This window comes from Zophobas morio, unplaced genomic scaffold, assembly GCF_036711695.1.
Source record: "Zophobas morio isolate AGI-343-1 ecotype UQ-CSIRO unplaced genomic scaffold, CSIRO_AGI_Zmor_V1 ptg000002l, whole genome shotgun sequence".
Classification (NCBI taxonomy): Eukaryota; Metazoa; Arthropoda; class Insecta; order Coleoptera; family Tenebrionidae; genus Zophobas; species Zophobas morio.
The window spans coordinates 26,044,674-26,069,649 of record NW_026972107.1 but is presented as its reverse complement, the minus strand read 5'-3'; the positions used below and the strand labels follow the sequence as shown (position 1 = coordinate 26,069,649).

The 24,976-nt window shown below is 33.1% G+C and overlaps 1 protein-coding gene across 5 annotated transcripts in view; it reads left to right on the top strand.

The window, feature by feature from the left end:
- LOC135131743 (uncharacterized protein) overlaps positions 1-24,976 on the top strand; it is a 228,195-nt gene that overhangs the window by 41,550 nt on the left and 161,669 nt on the right. The gene's annotated exons all lie outside the window — the stretch shown is intronic.

Here is a 24,976-nt window from a genome sequence, read left to right as displayed (position 1 = left end):
TTTTGATGTGCTCAATGATGACACGGCCCGGATTTCTCCTAAAAGTTTGGTTTTCTGACATTTATGGATTAGGCCGCGCAATATAAGCACAACATAATTTATAATTTGCTACAATTATGTTTTCGTTCTATTTTTTAGTAAATGTTTGATTCATGGCATGACATAATAATGACAGAATTGTACTTTAAAATACCGTAAAAATTTTTCTGTTGTTTTTCGCCGATGCGTTAATTTAATGGTGTTCAATTAGAAAAACAGACGCCGTAATATAGAAATATCACATTTTTAATTTTTTATTTCTCGGGAGTCAGTTAGGGCAGGAAATACTCCAATACTGTCCATCTGATGTATGATCGATTACATGTTTCTCTGCAATTTGAAAAATTAGGTGTTCCGATTCCATCTGTCCATCGCCTGTCATCTGTTGGGTGTTATCTTATGCGCAGTTTTATTAAATAGATAATCTCCTACTACTGCATTAATTGTTCCACAATAGAAAAGATCCTGCAGATTATAAAAAGCAAATTAAAATTCGTCTAATTACTCTGACCAAAAAAAAACTGGCCTTATTTAATGGCTTGTGCTTCAGGCACAAGGGAGTTTTTTTTTTTAAATAACTAGACGAGTTTTTTGGAACAAAAATAGTTGTTAAAACGTTGTTAATAGTTGTAAAAAAAATGGAAGCTGCGCGCGAATTCGGTTCACCACTATTTTTGATTTAGTTTCCATCGGTAAAATAAATTTGCCACGCTCACCGAATGTTACTAAATTAATTACCAATTTACCACTGATAAAAATCAGGCAACATATTTAGAACACTAAATCAACACAGAAATGATCAATATTCCACTCTTTTTACTTTTCGCGCGTAAAATGATCTGTAATGGGGTCCATTTAACGAATAACTAATTTCATGTTTTCTCTACCTTTTATTTTACATAACAATGATACAGAAGATTTGATTACATTAACCATAACGTCATAAACTTAAAAAAAAGGTAAATGTAATATTAATTCTAGACACAACAAAAAATATATTTATAATCTGGTATATAACGGATGTTCAATTAAAAAATTACTCAAAATAGGGGTTGGCAGAAACATGGCCTGTTGTATCTTATATGTTATAAGAACAGACATGTCGTTTCTGTCAAATAATATTCCAACGCCCACTCTGAGTGATTTTTCAATTAAACACCCGTTATAAACAACTTAGATCTTGTATCTTGACGGGCGCAGTAGTCTTGATTTCACAAAAGCCATAAAAAAACATCAGTCGCGGTAGCAAATTGGTTACGTTTTTTCTGCCTAAATAAACATTATAAGTCGGCTGGTGTGCAGATGGGGTCAGGCAATCGAGTATTGCTGTGGAATTTCCATCACGTCACTGCAAATCAACTTATGCTATCATCAGTTCATCACACATCTGTTTTAAATGATTTTTACTTCTCGAGCGTAAACTAAGAAAGTATTGCAATAGGGTGCATCTGGCGAATTGTTACTTTCATGTGCTTTCTGCGTCTTATGATTCCTAGAGTAGGAAGTAATAGGTCTCTAGTTTCCGTTTCTCTGTCTGTCGTTTGTTTGCCTGTCTGTATGTCTGTCTGCCTGCTTGTCTGTTCTTTTTGTTTGTCTACCGTCTGTCTGTCTGTTCTTTTTATTTGTCTACCATCTGTCTGTCTGTCTGTTTGTATGTCAGTTTGGCGTCTGTCGTCTGTGTCCATTCTTATTGCACAGATAATCTTCGAAACTACCAAATCAATTCATTAACTTGTTTTTCGGTCTTGTGAGTTTTTCTATTCTTCCAACTAGTTGCTTTGCTCTCTGCTTTTCACTGTACTTCTTTTCTAATAAACAGTTCTCTAAGTTTTCTTCCGTATTTTTCTTTAGCTCGTGTAAAATTTCTTTAGTCTTTTTTTTTCCAACTGGAATCTGTTTTTTTTTTTTACAAAGATTAACCTTCTTCAGTACTACCAACCAGATTTTTAAATGTGACTACGTCACTTCAAAATTTTGTTAAGTAAATCTCACTTATTTCTTATTTCTTTTAGTTCCATGCACATGGTTTTTAAATCCACTAACTAATACAATTTACTTCAAACGCTGAAGCAATGAAGATGTTGTAAAACTGATTTTGTTTTGACATAATATATTTTTAACATAATGTATTTTTATAATTTTTTAAATAGAGTACAAAAAGGTTCGAAGTTATAAAAATTATTATAGGAGTCATCTTAAATGAGACAAACATCCTTAACTGTTACTAACAACAGTTTCGTAATATTTTAAAATTCAGAACTGAAAAAACTAAACTTACTTACTCTGCCATTCTGCACATTCAATATTTTATGGAACACCCGGTAGAGACACGACATTTTTTGCATATATAATTCATAAATTCCATGGAAATAATTCTTTGGCAGAACCAATAAGGAGACGAATCCAGCAATTCTAATAAAGCCTAGTATTACTTTTCACCCTCTGCATTACCACTGAGCGTGCAGATTTCTTGCATATTTAAAGTGTCAAGCTATCCATATTCGAACACGCGTACGATGTTCAGAAGGCCGCGAGATCACAAAGACATGAATATTTGATCGGCCATTTATTATTTATGAATTCGAGAGAGCTCCGTATCTGCTCGGCCATATCTTAGGGGACATTTCCCATATCATATCACAAAACCTTTCACGATCCCACTCGCTTCCAAAAGGGATCAAACTTTTAAAAAATATACTATAAAACATAATCCCTAAACCATACGTCATAAATTTATTATCCAACAGGAGATTTTGCGACAGACTGAACGTCTACCTCTTCTAGTTGGAAAATCGATTAAATCAGGTCCAGCACAGGGCAAGTACTTCGTGCTAATGTAATTACTCGTCTCGCGCTTACCGTAAAGAGTGTTCTATCTATTTGGTGCGAAGTGAAACATCTTTCACAGCATTACGAGATAAGATTTCACTTGGGGCCAAAAATGCATGCAAACGATCATAGCCTCTATGTTACGTAATAAAGAAACGAACCGTATCGTTCCCTTGACGCGGTTTCATTCCTATAAGCATCTTGTTTTCCACTTAATCCATAACGAAATAAACACATAATCATACTTTACTTTTTATCTGATGGTACGGTAGCACGTCCCGATTGTATTGTTCGGGAGCATCCAAGCCATCAAGGCTATCGATATTGCTCTCTGTACACAAAGAATAAGTGATTACGTAAAAAGGCAACAATCGGTCCCGATTCGGACATCTTTGATTTCTCCTCTTCATAAATTTCGAAGATATCGCGTTGTAAACAGAATTCAATTTTCTTAAAATGTCCGACCTGATATAATTTATCGCTACTGATGTGAGGGCCGATCGGGTTTAATATTTGCTGGAAACGGGGTTGAATTGTGTAAAAAAAACATGGGGTTGTGTGTTGGCGTGTTGCGAGTGCTATATGACAAGGGTTCGGTTCGGACCCTATACAATCTGTTGCAAAATAAATTTTATCAATGATTAAACTCATATCGAACCCAACACAATTTCCTTCGCACTAAATTGGATGGTGGAGGGAAATATACGCAATAATTAAGCTGGTAATTGAAAAAAGCAGCAGTGAAGATAAAAGAACACAACAATATGATAAAAAACGATGTGCAAAGTTAGCTAAATAAAACAAGGCGTGTATTAAATTTAAAGGAAAAATAAATTTGAGTCCTAAAGTTAAGTGATGAGTTGCAACCAAATTATTGGATTTAATTATGTAGTGATTTGGACCATACTTTGACCTGAAATACGTTGTTAATATCATAACATGATAATAACACTCATCTGACTTCAAAAATGAAATTTGCAGTGGACAGTTTGACTTCGATGGTAAATTAGTCTTTCGTTTTACTCGTTGTTAAATGTATTTAACATACAGATTCCATATCAAAGTACATGTTGTGTCATTGATTACAAAATTTATTCAATTATATTTGCAGTCCATTTTTCTAATGTAGAAAATATGGTGTGTTTCAATTTGGTTTGTTTGTGATTTTTTATTAATGACTAAACTTGACGAAATTTGTGTGGTGATGTAATACAATCTTGAAGTTATTGACTCAAAATAACTACCCTAGGTAGATATAATGAGTAAAAAATGTATCATTCATTCATTACATATTTAGTTTCAAGTGAAATGTTTTTTAGATCAAAGGCAGGAAAATACCAAACGTTCTTTGATAAATTCTCTGCAGAGTGTTAGTAACGATTTACCATAAGCAAATACATTTTTTTGACAGGGACGTATGTAAGTTTTTTATTACATAATTTTACACAATTTTGAGAAAAACGTGTATATATTTCTCACCACTCTTGCATATTTTATTTCTTGTTTCAAAATATCAAACATGTTTTAGTTTTGTGTATAACAAAATTTAATTGTAAAAAACAGTTCATTTTTGACACATTCGTTTGCTGTGTGTTTCTCTACAAACTTTTTCTGTGTATTTTCTTGTTACAATTGTATCTGGCCACTACTAACACGATAGCATAATTATATTTTTATGTAATGAAAAAAGTATAGAATAATTACTAAATAACTTCTGATCATAAGTTGAGGGATTATTTTTGGGACATATTCGTCTAGGTCAAACGAAATTAATTGAAATTGTCACTTCATCCTTTCCAAAATGAGTAAGTACATGATTATTTGTAGGTTTATAGATATATTTTTCAAATATATTTACAGGATATTGCTTCTAAGAAACTCGGGATACTCGCACATTATTTAATCAGGAATATAATGGTATTGCTAAGCAGACTGAATGTCATTCACTGTCAAAACTTCATTTTCGTAAAAGTTTTTCAACTTAATCACCTAAATGACTTCTTGTAATGCTCTGAAATACTGCGTGCAAAAAAATTCTTTCTTCGAAAATATTAAAAATCTTAGGTATAGTGGTCCAAATCTGACTTCGTTTTTATGACAATGCAATCTCAATTACCGCAAGTATTAAGAACTCTATTGAAAATGTAAATAGTCGTGCAATAAATCATCTTAAAGGTTTACGGGCGCATACGGCCCTGTGTAGTGTAGACAGTTGGTCCCTTGATGGTTTATGGCCGTTGAATTACTTGCGGCAGAGGCCTATTGTGCAACACTTAACTCCTTCACAATAAGATGCAGTCGTAAAAACGAACCAGCAGTTGGAGCACTATACCTACTTTTTGTTCTTTTGAAAATTGAGGCAGAATATATAAGCTGTATGTAAACTTTAAGCGACAAGTTACCAAATGGAAGTCAAAATTAATTTAATTTCACACAAAAGGCAACAATTCTAGATGACCTTGACATGTTGTTACGTACACAAAATTAATGATATTTCACCAGTTTCGTTGTGTCCGGTATATTATACATATCAAAATTGATATAAGTATTTATCTTAACTTGTATTTTTAAATTTAAAGATATTTGGTCTAAGAAAATAAATTTTGCGAATTTAATATTTCATTAAGGATTCCACAAAATCAACTGAACTTTATTTGTTGATTCCACCACGAACTTAATGACGTTAACATTTTTCAATAAATTTTTATTGAGGTGCAGGACCAGTATTGCTTGCCTTTCATTAATTTTTTTGTTTTCCGCAACTATTTTCAACTATTTACATATACTATCTCAAAAGAAGTACAGTATAAAGCCACGTATTATATCCGCCTATAGCTTTTTTTTTAATTTTGAGAACACAGTAACGTTTATTAGTTGTGTTATAGTGTACAAATCTGATCAAAATTTTGTATTAATTGTAGTTTTTTGTATTTGTATACTGTATTAAACGTATAATATTTTACTTATATTAGTATTAAACGATGCGTGTAAAATATCTTCAACCGCTTACAGTTCACATAAATTAAAAATCGACAGTAATAAGTAGGAAAATAAAAAGAGTCATATTTACATCAATTTTTGTACCGATGTCCAATATACCGTGCGTCCGTAAATACAGACTCCTTCTTGTAAATTTGGAACCGCTGTAGGTACAGCATTCAAGTTTAAAATCCATGAATGAGTGGTCAAATTATGGTAATATCTGATAGTCATTATAGTGACACGCTTTGACATTGAAATTCCAAAACTATGACATAGGTAAAAAAACTTAAATGGCGTGGGGAGTCCAGTGTCTACTCTTTTGAAATGATATTTTATTCAACATATGTTGTCAAAGCTTCAAAACAATTCGTCGATGAAAAAAAGAAACAAACGTATTTATTGAATTTTTAAAAACATGCGTTATTTTAACGTATGCTCGATATGAGCCCCTTGGCCTACTTGAGACCAGTAAAATCTGTCGTCTACTTTGTTTTCTGTAAAAGTGTTGGAGAAACCCATTTTAAAGATAATAAGGTGTAATAAATGTGGATCGCCATGTAATAGATTAATTTACCAGTTATGTCAAGAATTAACTAACCAAAATTATTTATTTTCTTTTTTTGCCCGGATATATTTTTTTAAATATTGGTATCATATCAAGAAGGGGTTATTCGACACATACACGTTTTAAATTTCGAAGCTACAGCAGTTCCGGAGTTATAAGGGACTTGACTTTACGGGCTGCACTGTGTATATAAATCATGTAGATTTAAAAGAATATTGTAAAACCTTCACATGTTTTATAGTGTACTGTACAGTCTAAATGTCAATGGCATTTGTATTTATTAGATACGATGTATTTATTCGTACTTTGCGACTCGCCCTAGAATTTTGTGGAGCATTATCAGTCTTATAATTAAAGCCGCTGAAAATGGATTATAAAATAACGAGCGAAGATATTTTAAAGTAAAATGTGGTCGCTGGATCGAGGCTTAGCCGGTTGTTGAGGATTTCTTGATAAAATCTTTATCCGAAGAAAGAGGCATTTTTACAGTTAATGCAATTTCTGAGATTTCAACACGCAATAGGGAGCTTAGTTGTCATTGATTTTTATCATTGTTTGGCGTGTGGAAAAGTCAGGGAACGTTACTCGGAGAAACTACTTCGAGAGAAAAAGGAAATTATTGCAATCAGAACGGTCGAATAAATACCGAGCTTTTTTTGTTTGGCAGTCATCATGCATTTTATAGACTTCGTGCCTGAAACTCATTGTTTGCAAATTTATGTTGTAATAAAAAACATTTTCCAATAATGTGTCGTGTATTCAAGTTAAAAGTGTCGTAAAACTCCATTTTATAATTAAATAAAAGCTACCTGCTTGCATAATACGACCGTTATCTTAAACTTCATCACAATAACGACTGAAATCGTTAACGTAACGTATTAAATTTTCAGAAACAACATCATCAAAACTTTGCTAGCGCATTTTCCTAACATTTCGTATATATTTTTTTTATTAAGATATCACCTTTCAAGCGCATTTATCAGATCGTTCGTTGGGGCCATCGCGTGAAAGTATTTTTTATAGTTATTGCGTGAATAAATTGGAGTGATGTTAAAATTGTTTTTAAATATTTGCATATTTATGGACGTTATTAAGTTGTACCGCTAAAACACATAAACCACGAACGTTTTTATTAAAATGGAAGCATTGGCCACCTCATTAACGAATTCAAACAATATCAAACACTTTTCAGTATTTCGCGTTTTGTAGCTTTAGTCAATATACAAAGTGGTAATAAAGTAAACGATGTAATACATTTTAAATGCTTATAGATAATGGCTACACTCGCAAAATCACGTAGCACGTATTCGAATTTTCATTTTCCACTGATCGGACTTCGGGTAATGACGACGATGTGGGAGATATTGACTTAATCATCAAAACTATTTGAGTAAAAATACTAGGAAAGGTAGGAACGTAGGAAACAAATAAAATACAGTATAGATTGCTATTAAACTTCATATATTTATCAGTAAAAGGCACCCTTGTCAGACTTTTTTTACTGATATTGTTCACCTTGTTATCCTCTTGACCTGATGAATTTTAACGTTGTTGACAGCCTCAGCTGGGTTTTTTAAGCACTGATAGAATTGATGATTGAGGTACGGTCGCTGTGATTTTTCTCCATCACAACAGTTTTAGTTCGTTCAGAATGCAAAATGGAAGACGGTATATTTAATTAATCAAGTTTGCATATAATGGATTGATTCAGTGAAACGTGGGGCTTTTAGAGTTCTCAGTGTCTGCTTGCAAATTGAATTGAAAGCAGAGCAGCAAAGGAGCGTTGACGAGCGCCATCTTTAATGTTATCATTTATTCATGGCACTCAGGTAAAGCCTTGGCAACCCTCCCTCGATCCCCCTTTAAGAGCTATTAATATTAGTCGGCACTCACCTCTGTGTTCACCTGTTACATAACAACAACAGCAACCCGAAATCGAATTATTTAACGATTCATGGCTTTGGAAATCCGCCAGTTTGTGTGATTGCAGATTGATGTGTTCACTTAGCGACAGGTTTTTCGAATGTTCCCGGGGGAAATTCACCAGAATTTTTTAATTAAATATCGAGATTAAAAGCTCACGTTTTCGAAACGGGAATCTGTTTTTGGAAACATTCTAGCCGAAGGCGAACGGGTTGGAAAAATTGCCGAATATACGGTTAATTAAACATGCCAAATGTTTCCGCTCCGGTGTTCCGGAAAATATGCGATGAAATAAACGTCATAGCTTTAGTTGATATGTAAATTATTTTGCCAAACGATATTAGAAGCACACATAACTGTATTGCGTGGTAAACGGGCCGTCTGTTTCAAAAGCTTAATAATTCGTCGGAAAGTGCTCTCCATGAAACGCCAGATAATTGAAAATTAAAGTGCAGGTAATTACTGCGTTCGTCGTTATACTACATAACGTCAACTAATATCCTATTCAGTTAATGAACTGGTTTCAGGTTTTTCTCTCTTTGGTTTTCGTACGGTCGAATTATGTGTAGTAGTCAAGCGGAACAATCGTACGTAATAGGTAGACAGAGCTTTCGACAAGATGGCGTGTTTAAACAAGCAAAATTAATTTCTAGCTGTGTAAATAGACTGCAGCTTGGTCAGAAATGTCATTTTATAACTCAAATACTAGAGTATGAGTCTTAATTAACGTTTTAAACTTGTTTACTTTTATTTCTTATGAATATCTATCTTGAATTTACAGAGGAAATCAGTTAATTGCAGAGAATATTATTTGATCAGAAAATATTGACCATTTTAAGAAATATTGATTTTGTTTTTATTCTTTCACGAATTTTTTATCGTGTTTTCGTAGCTTCACTCTTAGTTTGGATTGGAAGATTGATGGTGTGAATTTAGTATATTAATATCGAGTCTCCGCGTAACAATAATGTGAATTAAAGCATGTCTAATTAGTAACCGCACTAAAAAAAATAAAAAAAATAAACAACAATAATAAAAACAATTTTAGTGCTTAATTCTTCATTGAAACAAGGAACATTTTACACTAGCGATCTAAATATTAACACCAAATTTTGTTATTTCTCTAGTAATTCCTTATCATGATCCTGTGTTGCGAATATTTTTCTTTGCAAATAGTCCAACATTGTTCAATATATTGACTTTTGGGCAAACTGATATGATTTTTCTTGTCGAACCTAAGCAATGGAAAAAAATTGCTATCGAAGCAGCAAGTCGATCACTTATAATGAGTGCTTTGTTAAATGTTTGTTAAATAAAATAGAATTAGAATAGAAAAAACCAAATGTCAATGCCAACTGCTATTACACGTTAGTTTTGGTGCTTCAACAGTAATTTTCTACTGTATTTTATGGGAAGTTCTGTTGAAACGATCTTCGACCAAATTTTTCTAAGCGCTTTTGTCAGTAATTTGCTTATTCCAATTATTAGGTACTCTTTAGTGAAGAACTTGTAATAAGGCCATTTTTATGTTTTTTGGACGTTTTTCAGCTTATAGAACACGAAGATGTCCGTTTATCGTTTATGTCTATGTGTCACCTGTTTCTTTGTTGCTATTGTATTAAAGATATAGTCTCCAAAATCTGCCGGTTGTTTCGAGATTTTTTATGTAGTTTGTTATTTCAAGGCTTTAGTAAAAAATATCTCTTAGATGATACTTTTGCTTAAGTCATTTGGATTTATTTTTTAAATTGCTTATAGAGAGTAATGAGAGTATCTGAAAAAATGTAGTATGATAAGTTCTACGTATGTAATTAAAATTTATCGGTACCAAAAAATCTACGGCTCCTAGATGTATGTATTTAGATATAGTATTGCATTAGCAGAAAGTTCTTGTACGTATCAGAAACAACTTATCTAATTTCCTTAGGAGTATAGTCGTTGTCTATGATCGATAACTGTATCAAGTTCTTTGCATATTCTTTTCGACTAATAGAAAGTATTGCTTAATGACATTATTTATTGTAGAACGATAGACCACTAATTTTCGTCTACGCTTTCTACAGTTTTAACACCTAATTTGTTCATATTATAAAGTTGCTAGTGCGATGTTGTTAGTTTTCAGCTGCGTCAGTTTCTACTGCACATCAGCTCGTTTGATCATCGTTACACGCATTGGATGTTTGTGTTAAAACTTTTCAGTCAAGGATAATTTTGTAGCGAATTAAATTGCCAATAAACAATGGACAAGATAAATGGAAGTCTTATTTTTATGCACTCTGCAATATTCGCCAGGATAAGTGCGTCCAAACATCACTGACAGACCCAAATTAGTAATCAAGAAAATAAAACAGACATCGTTTTCCCCATTCTTATAAATTTGCGTCACCATCATCGACTGCACAAACAACTTCTTAAATTCGAAAGCAGTTTGTGGCCAAACTTCCCAATGAAGTTAGTCTCTACTATTTGATTTATTCGACGCTCTAATGTTCGACAAAAATATGGTAGACAAACATCTCCAAAACCCCTCCCACGGACTGTTTATTTTTGATTCATCGGTCTTGATCAAGTTGGGAAGTTGATTTTATGCAGCATCCGAGATTCGGGGCAGAAGAAAAGGCGCCGTCATATCTCCGCGTTTTCTAATTCAAGGCATCCGGCGCAGCTTTCGATATTGAACGTTTTCACGGGTGGCCGAGCCCCTTTTTCCCGTAAAGGTAACTAAAAACGAATAGGCACACGCATGTGTTTTTAATACTCCCGATCACGACCGCGATTTGCATAATGGGGATTCGGGTGTACAACACCCTGGCCGCCGAATTCCTGCGCTATCGCGATACCATTTGAGAACTCTATATGGCCCTAATTTGCACGGAAACACAAAAATATCACCTGGAATGCCGATCCTATCGCACCTACTGCACGGCCGGCCTAAGGGATCGACTTGTAACGGGAAATACGGCCAGGCTTATTCGAATGGAATCGGAGGTGAAACGACGCTTTCGAAAAACCTTATCGTACCAATAAAATTATGTAATTTTTCTTTTATTAACCATTCGCATACATTTTTACCAACTTTAAGTCGATCCGACTAATATTTTTTCGCCGCTGCCGGTTTTATTTCCTTCAAACATGTACAAAGTTAGGCCAAAAAATTCACGGGCCATCGCATGTAGCGTAATTGCATGTAGATTAGAGTTTTTATTGGTGGGCATTAACATACCGGCCTTTGAATTATAATAAAAATGCTATATTACGTAAATAAAATTTCTGCTTTCAACCAAACGATCTTTTATTAATATTTAATTAAATTTTTGACAAATTGTGAGGGAATAATGTTTTAAATCCTTGAATGAAATTATTCGCTTCTAAATATAGCATTTTTTATAAATATTTGGCCAAGGACATATAGGAATAGTAAAAAATAATTTAGATTAGATAGATAGATAGATTAAAGATATGTAAAAGCTGTACCTGTGTGTGGTAAATATTGCTACTCTATATGAGGAATACGGAGTTAAATTATGCCAAAGAAAGAATTTGCGAAACGGTATCGTGTGTGGAACAACGTACTTGGAGGAATGTCAAGAGAACGAAACTCGAATCATGACGTAGTAGAATTTATGTAAAATACAGCGTGTAGCAAAACAAGAAATATTTAAATGAAAGATCGCTTTTTAAAATAACTAGATCTAGAGAATTTTTGTTGTAGTCGAAAACAGTGGGATATGGAAGATTTGGCAATTAGTTTTTTGCTTTTGTGCTGTCAGTTTTTGATAATAATTGGATGAATATTGAAAAATTAATTGTCTCTAAAAACTTTGACCTCGTTTGAAAAGAACATACCTCGATATTTTATTAGCTCTAAAACTATTGTTCATGCAAATTTATGTACAACTTTTTTGTTTGGTATCAACGCATCTTTTAACTTCAATAAAGAATTATTTCAATCAAAATAAAAGTGCTGCTCCATCTTATTTCAACAATGAAATTTGTACACCATTTTAAGAATATTATAGATTAAAAAAATATTTTTTCGTGGCCCCTTTAAGAGCTGACAAACTTTTTTATCACTGATTTCACCGACACATAAATCTGGGCTTGCACGCTTGTGAGTGGTACCATAAGTGCGTCCCACATACCTATTTGTTTTTAACCAAAGCTAGACTCTAGTCCGACAAGATGATGATTTTTTTTACAAATGGTTACTAGTAAAATGAAACAACTTGATGAGTGCTATGAGAGAAGGTAAAAAAGAGACTTCAGGAGACAAGATCTAATAAAAAATTGTAATCTGATTTACACAGAGCTTTCTTGCCTTAGAAGCACGATAAAATGTTTATTGGGACATATTTTTTAAAGATTTTCGTCGTTTCACTTTAGACGATATCGTTATTAATTTTGTGGTGGAAATTAATCTCGTACAATGCAATAGTAATTGCAGTGCATTTTCCAGAATTTTAGTATATGTTCGTTGGATAATCAGAACTAACAGTCGATTCATACATAACTTTTGACACATGTTGCACATAAAACGAAAACCAACAGAAAGATATCTGCAAACGATAAACATACCGAAACTTGAAAGTAAAATTATTCAAAGTGATCCTATTACAATCCTTCCACTAGTTTACGTTTGAGAAGTAAAGTTGAAAAACATTAGTGAATAATCTTCTTCAGAGTTAGTTTTTTTCCAGCCAAAGATTTATTAACTCTTTCTAGGTGACGTGTTTAATGAACATGCAAAAAATCTCGTCAGATTTTTACAGAAATGAAATCGAGACTGTTTGTGTGAAAACTAAACATAAATCGACATACAGGGTGGCTCAGTTAGCGTGGGGTTCTCGATATCTCATTAATTATTATAATACTTGTTTTCTACCTCTATATTAGTATTTTCGAGTTGAGTTTTTACTATACACAATTTTGGGTGGACCTAAATTGAGGACCAGCTCTGCAGGGGTCGTTTTTTAAGAATAAATCGGATTTTTAGTTCTTGCAAAGTCTTCACCAAATCTGATTTAACAGTCATCTACATTAGGGGCCACTGTTGTCAAAAATGGGTCGTAAAGTTTTCATGTAATAATTGAAAATGGGAGAAGTCAGTTGACAGTTTCAAATTTAATATTTCCACGGGAACAATTTGCATATTTTTAGATAGTAGTAGTAGTAGAATTTTATAGCATAAAAAATTTGCCATTTCATTGGCTGCCATTTACTTGAAAAATAGTCCGAAAACGAGATTGAGTAAACGAAAATAAAAAAGTCCATGTTCCGGGCAAAATTTTTATTATCCTGACAGATTGCGGAACGTGAGCGCCGGAAAAATTAGGAAAGGTTAATTGTTGAGCGAAAATCAACGTAATTGGTTTTATATACCTACGGGCGAAACACAATCGAGGTATGATGACCCGTTTTGCCTTGTTCGAATTTAATGTGGTGGAAAAGATGGGCCGAGTTGATTGTTTTAATCTCGTTAACTGGAAGAGCATATTTTGCCGGACAAAACGGTCCATGCGTAAAATTGCTCTTCATACCGGTACCTCTCCGAGGGGTATCAGGTGGATGGTTTCCTTGCGCGACTTAATCATTTTTGTCTTGAACAGCACTCGTTTGAATTATTCATGAATTCAGGTCGAATTGGGATTAAATTAACTCTATGCAAATCCTTGGCGTTTCGTTTATTTACAACCCTCCACTCATTAAGCTATTAGTGAACGGGAATCGATACTGTTTATGTAACGTTAATATTATTGTTTCGTTGAATTAATTGGTAAATTCGAATATATGTAAGAATAAACTCGGAGAAAGGGTGATATAATCAATGTTACTCTAATAATCTCTACAACATATTTTTACTAAATATTCTTTATTTTCATGAAGTGACGTGTCACTGAATTAAAGCATGATAATAGTTGTACATAAAATCTACATCACTAATCTAATGAATAAATGCAAGCCTTTGGCATCTTCGCTTGAGTTACAGTATTAGATGCTATAATATTTTATCAAAATTGTACACATGTGAATAACATAATTTGTGATAGCGGAACATATTTTGTTTATTACGCTCATTTGAGTTCGGTAGTGACAATGAGTTATAGTACTGTACTGAACGACTTTAGAAAGCTAGATTAATAATTTTTTGTTTGCACAAATAAAAAAATTCTTTTGTTAAATTAGTTTTAAATAAGTTGGCTAAAGTGTTATTATTAAACTGCTGTGATTTGATTGCCTATGTCGATGTCGTCGAGAACAGATTTCACACTCCATTGTCAAAATCGTAAGTATTATTTTGTGGTGAAAATATACACAAACTGTTTGTTGCATTAATTATTAGAAATAGAAGAAAAACTCTTGATTTATTAACAAGTTTCAAGAAAGTTAGAACAACGTGGTAACGTCGCATTGGAATTTCAAAAATAAAGTGTAGTTGTAAAGCCTAGGAAGACGCTAATGACAATCTAAAAGTATATGAGATGTTTCATTTAAAAAAACGAAGTTGTGTGTTATATCTTAAAAACAGAACACTTTATATAGTTAAAAATAATTTCATGTATAGTCTTTGAAGAACCGTACAATTACGATATTTGACTTTTTGTCGTATCGCTAATAGGAGTAATAAAAATTAATGAGATATCGAGCACCGCGGGCTTAATGACTGTAATTAATATGTTGTATTTAGATTTCTATAGTCCATTATGGAGAAGTGCAGATGTGACTACTACGAAACATAGTCGGCGTTTTTATTTTTGGTAAACTTAGATTGCAAAAATTGTTGATATTTAAGAGTGTGATGATGATGAGGTTCAGGGCGTACCAATTAAAAATGGGAAACTATTGTGGCAGTAAAATTTAGTTAGTAGAATAATGGAATATGATTAGTGATTTAATCCTACATCGTTAGCACAAAATTTTCTTGAGTGGTAGATTATATAAATATGCGGTGCAATTATTATTTCAGCGGTAAAATGATTGAATGGGCAGTTAGATAAATAGTTAGCCTGTTTTCACCATTCGGTAAAAGTTAAACGTTATTTTATCTCTATTCTACAGTAAGTGTTAACATAGTTTTTAATATTTCTATACACTCTTTGGAATTATTTTATTTATATTTGGATTAAAAAAAATCGTAGCAGAATGTTTCTTTATTTTACCCAAAATCGACAGTATATTAAAATACTACTAGATATTTCAGTCAATTATAAAAAAAATTAATAAAAATGAAAACTGCCAAAAATACTTGAGTTCCGCTAAAATTAAATAAAAATTATATGTATGAGCACTACTTAACCCAATATCTCTATCGGACTGATTCTGATTTAGTAACTGCGTACACGTAATTACCAATTTATTACTTTATTTAATACTTACTGAGCTACTTACACATTTAAAGATGTGTTACTCCCCGTCTCCATTTTTACACTATTTATAAATTTTTATCGGCTAATGTGTTACTGAGCAGACAATCTGTATTTTCATACTTACCGAAACTATAGTATACCTATTACTGCACGTCTTGGAAAAATTCTTAACGTGTTTTGTATAGACAACTGCACAGAATGAAATAGTAAAACTATTGAAGTTGTTTTGTAACTGCAATTTGCAAGGTGTTAAAGCTCCATATGAGAACTCAATACTTTCAAATGTGTTACCTGCAGGGCACGCAACTCTTTCGATACTTCAGTTTATAAAAAAATTGCGAATATCCTTTTATTATATTGTTAAAAATTTTGTAATGCAACGAAAATACTAACAGTGTTTTTCACTGTGAAAATATTTACGTATTTATTCATGCTTTTCTTGTGTTTTGTGGAGTTGTGCATAAAGCCCAAGTCAAGGAGCAGCGCACAGGAACAATAATACGAACGAGTAATATTATTTTTATGTAGAGGACGAATTGTGTGGAATTTCCTCTGATTTGGGACGTTGGATGTTTTCTCACAAGGACTCAACTGGCGGGCATCAATATAGGAGTTGATGAGCCACAATGAAAGCGTCGCTCGTTTCTTTTCGGTGCCGTTTATTTTTATGTTTTCTCGTTGTCGTAAATATCGAAAATGTTTTGCTTTTCGCCTTTTGAATAGGTGCGAAAACTGGATATGGTTTAATGTCGAACTTTTAAAACGCACTTCTTGGCAGATGGCTCGTAATGAATATGACTGGCGCCAGCGTCTCGACGTCGCCAGGCGGTTTTACGGTGGTTGAAACTGTTCGACCAGCTCAGACATCCTTTTATAACCGGCTTTATTTTGCCACAATGTTCACTACTACTATAAACTAATAAAACAACATCCGAGAAGCAATTTACTTCTCGTAATTGAGTTATATAGATGGCGGATAAAGTATACATTATTTATTATGACGTTTACCCGCTTCGAAAGTGCATTTTTTTACGCCGGAACAGGATTTGTTCCGACCATTTTTCATGACATTGAAAGTCAGTTAAATCTGCTTTTTCGTTTTAGTATCAACTTGTGTGTACTTCTCACGGCTGCTCCACATTAATCAAAGTAAATGTAATTTTAAGCACAAAAAGAGGAGACCCAGAAGGAAAAATACCAAATTGTTGGACACGATTTCGGAATTTCTCATTTTTTGACGTTTTCGCAATTGAAGCTTAATTTATTGTGTAACTTAGGTGTACGGTTGTTGAAGTTATCGATCATTTCTCTTCCATTTACTTTCAAATGAACTGAAACTATATCGTGACCGTGCAGATGCTGTTCGTGCAGATGCAACTGCATCAATTAAGGCCTTGTGATCAAGTGTTTCCCATTGTTGTACAAAACACTTGTTGGAAGCTGCAGAACTAATTCCAGAAAGTAAGAATTCTCGCCTGTAAATAACAAACCGCTTTGTTATTTTGCAGTGGGAAAATTACAATTCATAAATTTAACACATAGCGGTGGTAAGACTTTGCAGCAATTGCGCGAACCTGAGAAACTGCAGTAGCATAGCTGCAATCTGATTAGTCGACAATTAATTCCATGGGACCAGTTTCAACAACATTCTATTTATTTTTCATTAATTTGAGAAATTAGTGACTGCACAACGTAATGATTTTTGTGATTTACGTTCGCCCGGCGCATCCACCATATTTGTATCACATAGCGGAACAAATTTTAATTCCATATTTTGTGGAATAATAATTATAATTTAATTAAAATCCAATATTGCGTTGAATGTGGAATACTAAATTAATTAATGCAACGTGTGATGACTACAATGTCGAAAAACAATTGAAAAAAATATTCGGTTCGATGATACTTTATGAAATTAAAGTTCACACAATGTTAAGTTGATCGTTTGGTAATTTGGAAATTGGAAACATAAAACTTAATTAATTTTGTGGTAAACAGTAGCTGCGTTATTAAAATTTCATCAACTCTTCAGCGATGAAATGATAAATCGATAATTGTTGGGACACTTTAAGCACGTGTATTGGATGGATGCACGTCATAAATTAGCGATTTTATGAAGTAATGCACGCATCAATCGTTGCTTGTACCCACTGACGGTAATTTCGTTTTAATTAAACTGTACGAATGGATATTTCATAAGCCTCTAATTTATATTTACGATGGCTGAATGCTATAAATATATCACGTTTTCGTTTTTACAGAATTATAACCCTCCAGTGTTTTTTCATTTAAACAGGCATTAACTTGTCACGGCTACTCGCAAATTTCTCCAAATTTATAATTTAGCTTGTACACGTTTTGCGGCGTGTCCAGTTTCGCTTTTTTAATGCGATTTCACCGCCAGTAAGTAAGTTTTAAGCTGAAGCGCACAATTAAAATTTATGGATATCAAAGCTAACACTGCATTATAGTTATAGATGGACTAGTATGTTTGGACTGATTAAAAATAAGGCACAACAATGGCGAATAAAATATTCTAATTTAAAATGTGGCATTGTCAAAAATTTGGTAAAGAAATTCAAAAGGAATACTTTACACCATAAATTGCATTTAGAGGTACTGATATGGTGTGCAGATTTTGAAAAATTATTGTGCTTTGGGGACCTTGCGAAAATTGTGTTAATTTAAAATTTATTACATTCTTGTACGTTTTTTATCGTTTAGGCGATGTTTATCGTTTTGAATTGATTTCATTTCGTTTTCCAATTGATGTAAAAATTTGATTCTGATCTTGGACCACAAAACCATAAACAGGGCTTTGTTTAGGATAAGGAACGTACACTAAGGCAGCACGTAAGTAGAATCTGTGTGATTTATTTTGATTTCTAGTGTTTGTAAATAGAGCGCAGAATGTTACTTCAGTAGGTACCATGACAAAATATTTGGTAAATAAATGTTGGGTTATGTTTTGTGGAGAGTTAAAAAAATAGGGGAGTATTTAGTAAACAGTCAGAGAGGGGATAGTTAATTTAAATTTAGGTGTGTTTTCTGTTTAAATTTTTAAAACAACATGCTTCCGTACTTGTAGTTTAATAATCCGTCCTTACTCTTGATATTACAGCAGCAGTTTACAATTTAACTTAGAAGCTATAAAACCGGCTGCCCTGAAATCTTACAAATGTTTTAAGATTATTGTAAACATGGTCAATTAGTGACATTTTTTCTATTTTTTCTCCTTTTTAAAAAGTTGGTACATTCTCAAAATTTTGGTGGATAAATCTTATCAAAGTCGGCACAATATTATGGGTTTGCATTTGTGGTTTATCAGTGGGTTCATACTCGTATCTTCTGGAATTGTTTATACAGGGTGTACAAAAACATTTTTCCTCACTGTAACTATTAAAACTGATGTATTCTTTCTTATACAAAATTGTTTTACGAAAACTTACTAGAGAGATACGCACGCTTCTTTACCTGTTGTTTAATAATCCAAACCTATTTTTGATTGGAACTTATAAAAAATGAAGTTAGCAAATTCAAATTTTATGATTTACTTAAGTAACTGGATATGTTTGATTCTACTTTAGAGGCGAGGGAAGTTCCGTAAATCTAAATGTACTTTGGTAGTTAGTCGATGCATTTGTATTATTAATTTTTTAATATATAGGTACCCACTAAATTTAAAAATATGTTGGATTTTTAAACTCTGAGTTTGGTAACGCCGTTGCGTGGCAAATTCTAAGTAATTTTTATGTCACTTTGTTCTTGTTAAAATCCTACATACATCAAAAAGCACTTTGGAGTTAAATTCTAGTTAATTTTAACTACTCCGCAAAAACTTCGATGTGAATATCCATTGTCGTAGATTGAGTAGCAGTTTGAATAATACTTTATTATTGTATAAGTATTATTTAATTAATTATGAAGGCATATTGGAGGAAATATCAGAATTTGCAACTTCATGACCACTTATATTGAAGGCACCTATATTGAAGTGATAAATGATCTAGCATGTTTCTTCGGAACTAATTTCAACAATTTATAGAAAATACATGAATGAAATGAAAATGAATAAAATGTTCCTTTTTATATATCATGGTAACTTTGAATTTTCTCATTTAGTTTACAGCTTTCAGAATACGAAAATGTCGGTCTCATTGTCACCTGTCTGTAACATATCATCTGTCTGTGGACTAATGAATGTCGGATGGTCAGTGGTCCATGGTTGAACGTGGGTGAAAAGATAATTAATGTTGTAATATTTAAGGGTTCTATAAAATTTGTAAAAACGAATGCGTTTCTAATAAAACATATAGTTTTTCTGTATCAGGAAACATATTTTTGGCGACTCCATGGAAATTGAACTTTATGTTTTTTGTAAGTAGTTTTTTGTTGTCTTTTTAATTTGTTGGCAGGCGTCAGCTCCAATTACTTTTCTCATGTTGTTGTAACTGGCATAAGATATACTAGGTTTCGATTGTGTAGTAATGGAGAAAAGAAAATATAATTTAATTCGATAACATTTTACGCACAAAACGAAGTATGTAAGATATGCTGTCAGAAAATTATTCCTATTAAAGAAATTAACAAAGTTTGATGATAATGAAGAACAGGGGTACAAAACAGTATAAAAAATGATCTCTCTTGTGGTTTTATTTAACTAATTTGGACGTAATATTTACACCATAAAAACGCAAAAATTGATGTCGATACTCCAAACGAACATCTGCAAACCAATATTTGCCACCACTACCGCTGGTATTGTTCTTCATGTATGTACACCTGTTGAAGTGTTCAAGACAAAGCACTAAACACAATTAAGGTTTGTCTCCATCGTATAATAATCATGATTTGTTACTGGTAAATAGTATCCATTGAATGCTGACATTAAATTGAATTTGCAGGAGTACAATGCCGCCAATGTTTAGAATTGGCATTCTTCTTTAACATATCATGTGTACAGACGGTGATTAGATCGTAATTAACGAATTTTGTTTAATATTATTGACACTAAAATGAAATATCTGCATTATACGAGTGGATATTGTTTTTGGAGGTGTTTAATTTTGAGCGTTGCAAATGATCTGTATAAAATATCTGGCTCGAACCCGCACAAAGCGTTTCATCGAGATGAAAAGCGTACGCTGAATCGAAACTTTAGCGTTGACTCCGTTGTCAGATAAAACATTCTAAACTTCGAAATTTAGCCAATCTGTCTCAAGTTCGAAATAGGAGCGTTTGTTCGGGTACTCACTTGCAACTGGGAAATCAAATACCTAGGATTCACCAAAAGGTTTCGAAACTGTCGAAACCTTCTATAATTTCGTGTGGAAATTCCACTTCCGGCGTCAGCTGTGACGGCCTGTTTTCCAGAAGTGCACTGACTGAGAGCGAGTAAATTTACGAACTTGCCACAGGCAGAAACTATTTTTATCCACTGAGGCATTATTTGCACAAGTTCTTTTTGTCCGGTGGTCGCTGCGGATCACAGCAGCTTCGCCTATTTGACAGAGTTATGACACAAATACTCTCTCGTATGTTTTCCTTCCAGACAAATTCAGCGTTCCTCTGTCGTATTTTCAGCTTAAGGATGTAAACCACATAGGTATCTGCAGATCGTTTCAATTTATGAAAAGTATATTTTTAAAGTTCATTGCGTCGTAAACGTAACTCCAACCTAACCTCATTCTGGAACGACGAAGCGTGCGAAGATTTTCATTTAGCCAGAACTCGGTGAGGATTAGATTACATATGAGTTGCTGTGCCAAACTCGACTTCATCACTATTTTATTTTACCCAGCGTGCTTTGCAATTTGCATGTGAAAATTGAGTAGTTTAAAGTTCCCCGGACACGGGACTTTACTGCTTTTCGCGAACACTTGAGATTGTTTTTTTAAAAAAAGACGAAGACGTGTAATCAGCCCCTGGAAAGAAAACGGCGATCCGTTTAAATTTCCGTTCATTAATTATACATGAAGATGTTGTGTGTACCTTTGATATAAATAGGTATCACTTATATTTAATAATGCAACAATTTTGATATTTTTTTTACATTTTTAATCTTTTCATTTTTGTAAACATCACTCCATTGCGTCTTCCATGTTGAATTATAGATAATTAACAATTTATTAGTAAAGATAAAAACATATGATGTATAAAGTCAATAAAGTATTAAATGATTTGGTGATCGTATTATTAAGGAAATCTCACTTTAAACATACATCATACCAAATTTTACGATGTATCTAAGAAATCGATTTGTTCAATAAATCTGAGTGATTTATAGCGATTAACAAAATTTTATGTGTTGATCTCTTCCAAACTTGATGATATAGCTCCTTTATGGTTGCCAAATCCTGGTGGAATCTTCCACCTTCTACATCGCTTTTTGCAGTGTTAAGATATTTAATATACCTCGAAAATTTCACGTGGTATATATATTTTTTGACAATACATGTCAACTGAGTAGCCAAAAACGAAATAAGATATCTTGATTTTCATGCTGTGCACGAAACAAAAAATATAAATATTTGTAAACTGAAATGTCAATTAAAAAATTAGCCGAAACGAGCAGTTTTGCTAATATTTTAAGAATATCATTTTAATTTTTATAGAACTGCCTTCAGAGTCGTCAGATGTTTTCTGTTTTTTTAAATAGATCCATTTAATTTCCCTGAAACTACTGAAACAGAGTAAAGTTATATGTAGTTAGTGTTGTATTACATATTGAAATTCATGTATCCTTCCCAACGAAAAATTATTGAATAAATCATTGTTGAAGAATACTTTTTAAACTCCATGCAGAATTGGCTGTTTTTCAGGGAGAAGGAAAGTTCTTTTTAAATAACTTTAGAAGACTTTTTTATGTAGGTTTTTCACTTTGGACGCAAATTTTTCAATCATGTAATCTAAATCTATTCTAATTTATTTGTATAAAACTGTTCATCTTGTCGAGATTTAACTAGTAGCAAGTTTTTTCAACTGTTTTAACACTTGAAACTTTGGTGAATTTGATCTGAACTGTAAACCAATGTTGCGATTCTTTCAAAGGATAGCCTATGTTGACTTACGTCGGATATTTTATATTTTAACTGTTAACATATATGAAAAATAAATATATATAAACAGTGATAACAATAACATTTTTTTTCTTTCTCTTTATTAAGTAAATTCAGAATCTCCGAGAAATACTGCAGAACTGCAGATTTTTGCAAAACACTTAAATTTATTTTTACAAAAAAAGACGAAAACATGTAAACTGCAGCTGGCAAGGAAACGGCGATCCAATGAAATCGTGTTTGATTAATTATACGAGAACTGTTGTGGATTTTTTTTGCATCTTCTACTGCGCTGTTAATTAAACTCGGTATAATAAAGCAATAAAAAGGGATAGCATCGAATATTGTTTCTGTTCGGGGTTATATTTTAAGTGGGTGTAAAACGGCGAGGTATCACGGACAGAGTTTCATATAAATGTGTTTATTCCACTTTATATTCAGCAGATGTAAATTGAAAGAATTCACATTTGAATGTAGCCAAAAGGAGTGAGAGAGACCGTGATTTCGTAATTTTTTTTCGTGCCCAGTTTACTATAAGAACTTTTTAACTGCAACAATGTTGCGTTTATATGTCTCTGTCCCATTAAATATGCAATTATATATCCGGAAGCACATTGAAACGAAACTCATTTCCAATTTGAATAAAATCTTATAGGCCAATATAAAACGTGTCTGAACCGAAGCGAAGCAGCTCCGGTCTGCACAGATCTGTTTATTGTCTATAATCTCGGAAAGATGGTTGCGCGTAATTGTTCCTCCATTTGTGTTTACAGGAAGGAAATTTAACGAATTTTCGTGTATCTACCAATTCGTGGTGACTTTGGCTAGTATTGCATCATAGCGTACAGAGTACTTAAATGTGGTGCCAGTGGTACACAATAATTAGTTTTAGAGACGAGAATTTTTTTTTAACTGTTAGGTTCTTTAAGTTCACTGGGATCTGCAGTTCCCACGGATAAATATTCCTCTATAGCAAAATTTTTGTGTTGTGCATACAATTAAATGTACTCAGACGGCAGTTCCTTGCTTTTGCTTAAACAATGTTACAGCATGTTTATAGAAAATTACATACATACCTACATATTTCGATCAGTTTCAGTTCAAGTAATGTTAAGTTTTAAAATTGTTGAATTTGTTGTACAGTCAGTTCTGACATTGTATGTTGTAACAATATAAATGCCAACAATACTGTTATCTTTCAGCAATTCACAACAGTATCTGTTGTGTTCAAACACCCACACACATAGCATTTGTTATGCCTCAACCACTAGTCATATTTATAAATAGTGGTATTAAAATGTTTACGGAGCAATTCTCAGCAATTAGTTTAAAACAGTTGCTACATCGTAGAACGGGATGAATAAAACAACAAATAAGTGACTAATATTCTATTTAATGAAAGTAGAGATATTTTATTGGCAATTTCGAATACTATTCTAATTATTTACCAGTAAGCATTCTTATAAATATTTTTATCAATACACAAGAGAAATTATATATGTAGACACAATGAGCCTATTTATATTTGACTGCCCTCTTTTTTCAGTTTGCATCCTCCTTTGTATTTTACAATATTTCACTGATTAAATCCTCTCATCCGCTGAGTAATTTTCAAGCGAGCTCTAGTCTCACTAAGGTCCGTTCATTGTCTATAATCTCTAAAGGTTCTTTCCCGTAATTGATCTTCCATCGTTTAGCACAAAATCAATAAAACTACCTCCTTTATTAGAAAGATACTTCCGCGAGTCGATTGACAGAAAGGGAGCAATATGTGTCAATGGAGTCGACGTTGCAGAAACGTTATTACCACATCGAAATCCTGATGTTTTTGAAAAAAGCTCGATACTTTATATTTGATGAAAAGACAGCAGGTCTGTTCCCATCATTCCGTTATTTCCCGGGGAATGAATGCCTCTGAATGATGGCCGGTCTTCTTGGGATCAACTGACGTCAAATCCATCTAGGAGAAGAGCCCGAACACCTGGTCCCCCCGTCGCCAAGACGAATATTCTCACTTAGAGACGGTGACATTTCACTTACGGCAAAGTTGGGCTTCGACCCCCAGGGCGGCTCTCCGGGGATGAACTCTCTCCGGTGACAGCTTCCGTGTAATTGGCTCGTCGAAGCTTTCAGGTGATTGGAGTGCGGATTAATTCTTGTAGCCATTTCGACCAGAACGTAATTTTTGCCTGACACAATTGTCCGACCTAGTTTTT